Genomic DNA, 7,668 nt, shown 5'->3' with positions numbered 1-7,668 from the left:
GGGGGGTCCCCTGCCCAGTCCTGACGCCGGGGCCAGAGGTATCAGGCCTGGGCTGGGGGCAGAACCAGTGATGGGGAAAAATGAGGGTCCCCTGCCCAGGCCTGACACCTCTGGCAGAGGCATCAGGCCTGGGCACGGGGCCAATCCTGCAATTGGAGGGTGATGGGGGTCAACGCCTAAGGGCTCCTAGTATGTGAGAGGGGGCAGGCTGGGCTGAGGGACACTCCCCCCCGCCCCCACTGCACGAATTTCATTCACCGGGCCCCTAGTATAATATAATATAAATTACTTGAGCCCATTGTATGAATTCATGCATGGGTGGGGTCTGGCAGGCCCACCCCGATCATGGCCAATGGGGGCTAGCCAGTTGGGGAGAAGGGCTGCGACAGTTTGGCCAGCTGGCCCCACCCCAGATTAGGGCGGGGGTGCCAATCGGGGGCCAGGATGGATGCAGGGAGGGGCTGCAGGAGGTTGGCCAGCCAGCCCCGCCCCCATTGGGCCAGTTGGCTGGCCGCAGTGCGCATCATAGTGACTGGTCGTTCTGGTCGCTTGGCTTTTATATATATAGATAATATATATTGTAACAAAGTAGAAAAAAATGACACTAAAAATTGGAGAAGGGAAAGGGGTAGGAAAATAAGCTCTTAGTGTAAATGATAGGTAGCATTCAGAGGATGCTATTAATAACGGACGCTAAACCAGATTATAAAGTGTCAAGAAATGCAATAGTAGCTGTCTGTTGTGAATGAATCAAAATTATGCTTATTTTGGGTCAGATTGGCAAAAAATACATTATTTGGCGTGATGCAGAATTTTAGTATTTAGTTTATGTGTGCCATGAGATGAAAAAGGTTGAAAATCACTGCTCTAGGTCAAAGCTTCTAGATTGCTTAATAACAGATCTTACTAAGAACCCTAAATGACCACACCAGTATCCAGAACTCACTGTATAAGATGAACATCAAGATTGCATAAATCCAGTACCTTAACATAAGGCACTGCAGCTCTGATTATGTAACTATGTACTCTATTATAAAAGGGCTCTTTAGAACGTTCTTCTACAATAGCTATTGTTTAAGAGGCAACATTCAGAGAACACTAAAGAGAGGAATGCAAAACAAATTGTTATTCATCGAAGGAGCTTTGACTCGAACTGGGTGCTAGTTGTCCTATGCCAATTCCACTTGAGTAGCTGTTCTCTGTCCTTTTAAATTTTCCTTTACAATCACTGAAGTCCTACACAGTGATTAATGATCTCGGGTGTCACATGAGTAATTCTGGATAATAAACTGTATGCACTAGGAAAAATTGTTCTCTAAGCAGAGAAGGGAGGACATATTATTCCAGCTAGAAAAATAATATATGCAAATAATATATGTTGTGAGGCAACACAGCGTGTAGAGATTTTCCTGTATTAAATCTCTTTCTGCTTAAAATATCCAGAATGATTTCTGTTTGCTGTAGCACGTGTAGGAGAGCATTTCTTGGTATGGGGCAGCCACCTCTACTAAGCTGTTATATTCATTACTCACTGAATATCTGACAATTTAATCTTTGAAGAAATTAGCTGTCAGATTGAAACCTGTGTAGGTCTGTAGATGAAATGTCAAAATATATCTAGGAAATATGCTTAAACTTTGGAAAAGAAATATCATTAGACCTTTACTTTATATGACTCATCAAAACAAAATACCCAGTGCATGACAAATAAAATGTTAAAAGTTGAATGCATAAACATGTGCACTCAGAGATGGGAGAATCTATCTATCTAATCTATCTGTCATCTATCTATCATCTATCTAAAAGGCTAAGTGACCGACAGACAAACCGATCAACCGGCTGGTACCTATGACACCCACTGGCAATTTAAAAATAAATGTTGACTCGCACATGCGCGATACATACAGTTTATTACCCAGAATTACTCTTGCTGGTGCCAACACCAATTGCACGCATGTGTTTTGCCCTGTCATTGTCAATTGTGAATTTGGTTGTTTTTGAAGCTGAAAGAAAGTGACAGCATCGACAGAATATGTCTGAAGACCAGCTCTTGGCACAACATACCTCAAACGTCCGGACTATCTTTTATTAACGAATACAAAACATGATGAATCGTATGAGTGACAACAGGCAGAGGTTTTGATCAATTCTCTGAACGATGAACAGTTGGCAGCCTTTCAGACTATAACTTCAGCCATCGAAGATAAAACTATAAACCCCAAATGCTTTTTCTTGGATGGTCCAGGTGGTAGTGGAAAAACATATTTGTATAAAGTTTAATACATCGGCCACAGTACAAACGAGTTTAAAGTACTGCAATGTTTGGGGATGTTTCAGAAAGTTGTCTCTTAACAACAAATATGAGATCAGAGGATTCTGCTTATAGTGGATGGTTAGTAAAACTTGGAGATGGCAAACTTGATAACAGTTTTCATTTAGGAATGGATATTATTTAAATTCCCCGTGAAATGATTTGTAACAGATCTATTATTGAAGCTACCTTTAGAAATAGTATATCTATAGATAATATAAAAATATATCTAATATGTGATTCTTTGCCTTCAAAATGAGCATGTTCATAAATTAAATGAAGAAATTTTTGATATACTTGATGGAGATTTTCACACTTATTTGAGTGATGATTTCATTGATTCAATGGATGATGTAGAAAAGGAAAATTTTACCATCGAATTTCTTTTTTTTTTTTTTTAAATATATTTTGTTGATTTTCCACAGAGAGGAAAGGAGAGAGACAGAGAGCTAGAAACATCGATGAGAGAGAAACACCGATCAGCCGCCTCCTGCACGCCCCCACTGGGGATGCGCCCGCAACCCAGGCACATGCCCCCGACCGGAATCGAACCCGGGACCCCTCAGTCCACAGACCGACGCTGTATCCCCTGAGCCAAACCGGTTTCGGCCATCGAATTTCTTAATAGTATTACTCCTTCGGGAATGCCATGTCATAAAATTGAAAGTAGGTGTAATCATCATGCCACGGAGAAATCTTAATAGTAAATGAGGTCTTTGTAATGGTACTAGATTTATTATCAAAAGATTGTGACCTAACATAATCGAAGCTGAAGTATTAACAGGTTCTACAGAAGAAGAGGTTTTGATTCCAAGAATTGATTTGTCCCCGTCTGACATTGGCCTCCCATTTAAATTAATTTGACGACAGTTTCCCGTGATGCCAGCATTTGTGATGACTATTAATAAATCACAAGGACAGAGTAGGCATATTCCTACCTAAACCTGTTTTCGGATATGGTTAGTTATATGTTGCTTTCTCTTGAGTTTGAAGAGCATGTGACGTTAAAGTTGTAAATACTTCATCACAAGGGAAATTATTCAAGCACTCTGAAAGTGTTTTTACTCTTAATGTGGTATACAGGTAGATATTAGAATAAGTTTAATTAATTTATCAGTCATTGTTTTTATCAATGTTTTTATATCATGTTTTTGTTTTTATATTATGTTTTATATTATATCTTTGTTGTTATGTTATTGTTTATTAGTTGATTTATATATTATTTTCATATACATTTTACTAATTTTCATCTCTGACACTTCTATTATAGAGGAAGAACAAATAGCGATATTAAAATATTTCTTCTAATTAGTTTACTTTTAATTTGCATGAATCCATGTACCTGGCCGCTAGTAATGATAATAAAATGAATCTCAAATCATCACAGTGCTATCGGAATCAGCCACAAGTAACTTCATCTTCTCAGCCATCTCCTTAAATCTTCCTGCTCTGCAATGAGCAGAGACCCCATGGGTAGTCTAAGCTCAGGTCAGGAGGAAATGTTATGCATTGTGCTTGTTTTGATTTGAGGTATATGGGAAGGAGAAAACAAGAAGCACAGCCTCTTCACCTAGATTTGTCAAAATTGGTGCAGGGGAATGTGCACAGTGGCCACTTGCTCCAAGCTGCTGTTTTTCAGATTCCCTTTTCAGGTGCAGTCAATGTTGTCTCTCCAACAAAAATAATGACTGTTCCAGCTGTATCTTTCTATAAGAGTTTCTGTAATAACCTGAGTTATTCTGAAGGGGGAAACATCCTCTAGTTTATGAGGGAAAAAATCAAAGCCTGCAATAATCAGCAATTTGGCTTAGTAAAGATTGTTATTTTAAAAACAAAAGTTTCAAATGTGTCTGCTTGATTCCTTTATTTATTTATTTTTTTGAGGGGCAAAAGGTAATCCTGTCCTCATTGTTTTAAAATAATAAAAAGGACCTTAAACTATTATGTATTAAGTAAAGTAAAAGGGATAAGGGAAAGAAACTGAAAGGTCACTTTATATAGGGAGGAGGGGGACGTTTGAGAAGATAATTGAATAAGGTGGTACTGAGATCCAGTGCCTGATCTAGCAAAAACATAAAGGCACAACCATTTCAACTCAATGAAGGATAATACGGAGGACCCATTTTAGCATCCGAGTTTGCCATGGGGTTGGCTGAGGCTAGCAGGCCTGCATCACAGATCAGCTTCTCCCTGCTACCTTTTCCTCCCTTCCATAGGTATCCATCCCAAGGGCACTCAGGCCCAGCAGAGGGAGCTGCAAGCTGTGGATTGCTGACAGCTGCAAACAGGTTGCCAAGGTACAGTCACAAATAGCATCTGACAGTGGCCAGTATCAGAGTCTCTCCAAAAAGACACATATACCCAGTGCCCAGCCTCTAGCAACAACAGAGCAGTATCTAATAAGCTTCACAAGCAGCGTATCCACAGAGAGATCTCGGCAGGCACCAAACCCTGCTGAGGCGAATTCCACTTCGTGTGATCAGTACCTGCGAAGCACCTTGCATCTGTGTTGAGGATTGACCTCACTGTTCACCTGTTCCTCACATGGGATGTCTTTTCATTTTGTTGAAATTTAAACAATTTGAACGGCTATAATTCAACCAAGGATTCCCTGCTTAATACACAAACCCATCTGAGAGATCTGCGCATTGAAACATAGGAAGATGGGCAGGTGGGAGCAAATGGGGAGGTGGGACAGAAGAGCTGAGATGGTGCTGGAGACACACAACCCAGAGCTCACAGACTTCATTGTAGGTCTCAGCCTGGAAAGGTTGCACAGGCACTCCTTTCAGCTGGGAGAAGCAAAGAGAGACAGCATTCCTGAAGGAGTGGCCAGTAGGCTCCGCAGCCGAGCCCAGTGACCTGGCAATCAGCATTCTAAATAGAGAAACAAAGCCATGGAGTCTGGCTGCCTCCCTCCCCCTCCCAGAGTTTACTTCCCTCACCCTTTCCAGCTAGCAGCAGGCCCCAGAAGAAGCTGTGGCAGGGAGTGTCGGGTTGCTGAGCACATTATCTGCAACCCAAGAACTGGTACCACAGAAACAGTGTTTTTTCCTGAGCTACAGGCCCAGTCCATAACTAATCCCAGGGTCAGGTGGAAACACAGAGGGGAGGCTGCAAAGATCTGCCAGTCACTATTTCTGAGAGAGCAAAGCAATGAAGGCAGCGGCCAGCTTCCCCCAGCTCACCCCACTCCCAAACATTGCAGCCACACCACCAGCAGTATCTACATGCAGGGGACAGCACTGGGATTCCAAGGATTTGGAAGCCCATCACCCAACTCTGAGGTCTTCATGATGGAGAACACATAAGGCTTTAAGCTGCTAAGCAATCAATGGAATAGAAAGCCCTTCATATGAAAAGGCATACAAAACGTGCACATTTTGAGCTGCTACTTCTTGTGATGGTCTCATTGCTGTGACAGACTCTGAAGGAAGCACAACAAAGCAAAACCATCAGTGCCTAAAAGCAGCACCAAAGCACGTCTCTCTTGTCCTCCTGCAGGCCACCGGCCACATGGCTTGAACCAGTGTGTGCATCCCTTGAAACACAATGCAAAATTAAAATCATACTACTTGCAGGACATAGAGCGCATCTAGCTAATGTCCATTTATTTTATGTTAAAAGAAACCGAGAACTAGAGAGAGTAGGTAACTTGCTCGAGGTCACAGAGCTAGTTCATGAAACACGTGGGATTGCAATACCAGAACAATGGTCCATTTTATATTGGGCTTTTTGTTATTTTGTAATTAAAAAAAATAGAATATGTGTCCACAAAGCAAGAAATCACATGTAATATGCTTACCTTTATTTTTGAGGCATTAATTATATCATTAAAATGAAGAGTAATGTACAAATATGGTAGAGGCAGGCAGTAGAACAAGCCTTTCACATAATCTTCCCGATCAGAGAAAGAAATAAAGGCTATATGTTTTTAGTGAAAACGTATAGATTTGGTTATTTCATAGGAAAATGCGATTTTTTTTCAAAGCACTAACAGCGAAAAGAACCTTAAAAGTATAATTCCTTTTGCTTCTGTGGATGGATTGGTACCACATGTCCTTGATCAGATATGAGTGCTGTTTCTGCAGGCTCCTCCATTGTTCTGCCCAAGCTGAGGATAATGGGCAATTCTCCAAAGATTAGGCATTTCGGTTCAAATGGAAAGCTGTTCAGCAATTCAATAGTTTCACCTCAGTAAGTGGACTGAAGTGTTGGAAAGGACAACTTTTCTAACAAAGTGTCTAGCGCTGTTTCCTTCTGCCAGTAGCACAGTCATGGCCCCTGGGGTGGTAGGTAAGTTTTCCTCTCACTTCTGCTTTGCAGAAGTGGCTCAAAAGCCATGGGGCTCTGTACCACTAGGTGCCACATTTTCTGTGACAAACAGGCTATTTTTCTTCCAGTGACCAAAGATCGAATTTTAAAAAATTGAATTCATGTCATTCTGACCCTAAAATCTTTGAATTTTATTAAACTTTGAGTCTCCTTTAAAAGAATGAGATCATTAAACAAAACAGGAATTTTAGCACCTTCACACTGTACCTTAGATGTATTTATTAATATCTTTAGAAATATTTTATTGGAATTTAGGTGGGAGTTTCATGTTCTGAATCCTTTTTTCTACCCCAAATCATTTCTATATTTAAAAGATTTTAAATGCATACTGTCTCTAAAGAAGGGCAAGCACATAGATTATATATTTTTAAGATAACAGGTTTGTTGAAATAAAAGTCATTTTTTGAGTGTGCAATTCAAGGGTTTTAGAATATTCACAAAGTTGCATATCCATCATCACCTTCTAATTCAAGAACATTCTCATCACACTGAAAAGAAATGCTGTACCTATTACCAGTCACTCCCCATGCCTTCCTCTCTCCAGCCCCTGGCCACTGCTAGTCTACTTTCTGTCTTTATATTTTTGCTTGTTCTGGACATTTTATATAAATGGAATCATAGCATATGTGACCATCTGTGTGTGGTTTCTTTCACTAGCATATGTTTTCAAGGTTTATCTATGTAGCATGTGTAAAAACTTCTTTTCTTTTTATAACAGATTAATATTCTATTATATAAATATGATACATAAATATGACCATTTGGTTTATCCGTTTGTCAGTTGAGTGTTTTCTACTTTTTGGCTGCTAAAAATAATGTTGCTATAAACATCATATACAAGTTTTTGTGGACATAGGTTATCAATTCTCCACCTAGGATTGAATTGCTTTTTAATGGTATTAGGTCATCTTTAGTGTAATTGGGTTTGTAACTAACTAAAATTTGGTTGCAGGTACATTATTTCTAAAAGGGACATATGCGCTTTTATTTCTTACTAGAAGCCCAGCGTGGGAAATCATGTG

The 7,668-nt window shown here is 40.1% G+C and overlaps 1 long non-coding RNA gene across 1 annotated transcript in view; it reads right to left on the bottom strand.

The window, feature by feature from the left end:
• Positions 1-7,668, bottom strand: part of LOC107184142 — a 9,331-nt gene that overhangs the window by 1,278 nt on the left and 385 nt on the right. Inside the window, exon 2 of the long non-coding RNA XR_001514961.1 lies at positions 175-176. This is a non-coding gene — a long non-coding RNA (uncharacterized LOC107184142). The remainder of the gene's footprint in view (positions 1-174; positions 177-7,668) is intronic.

This window comes from Myotis davidii, unplaced genomic scaffold (genome assembly GCF_000327345.1).
Source record: "Myotis davidii unplaced genomic scaffold, ASM32734v1 scaffold323, whole genome shotgun sequence".
Lineage (NCBI taxonomy): Eukaryota > Metazoa > Chordata > Mammalia > Chiroptera > Vespertilionidae > Myotis > Myotis davidii.
Note: the sequence above shows the minus strand (reverse complement) of the source record. Positions and strands in the feature narration are given on the sequence as shown.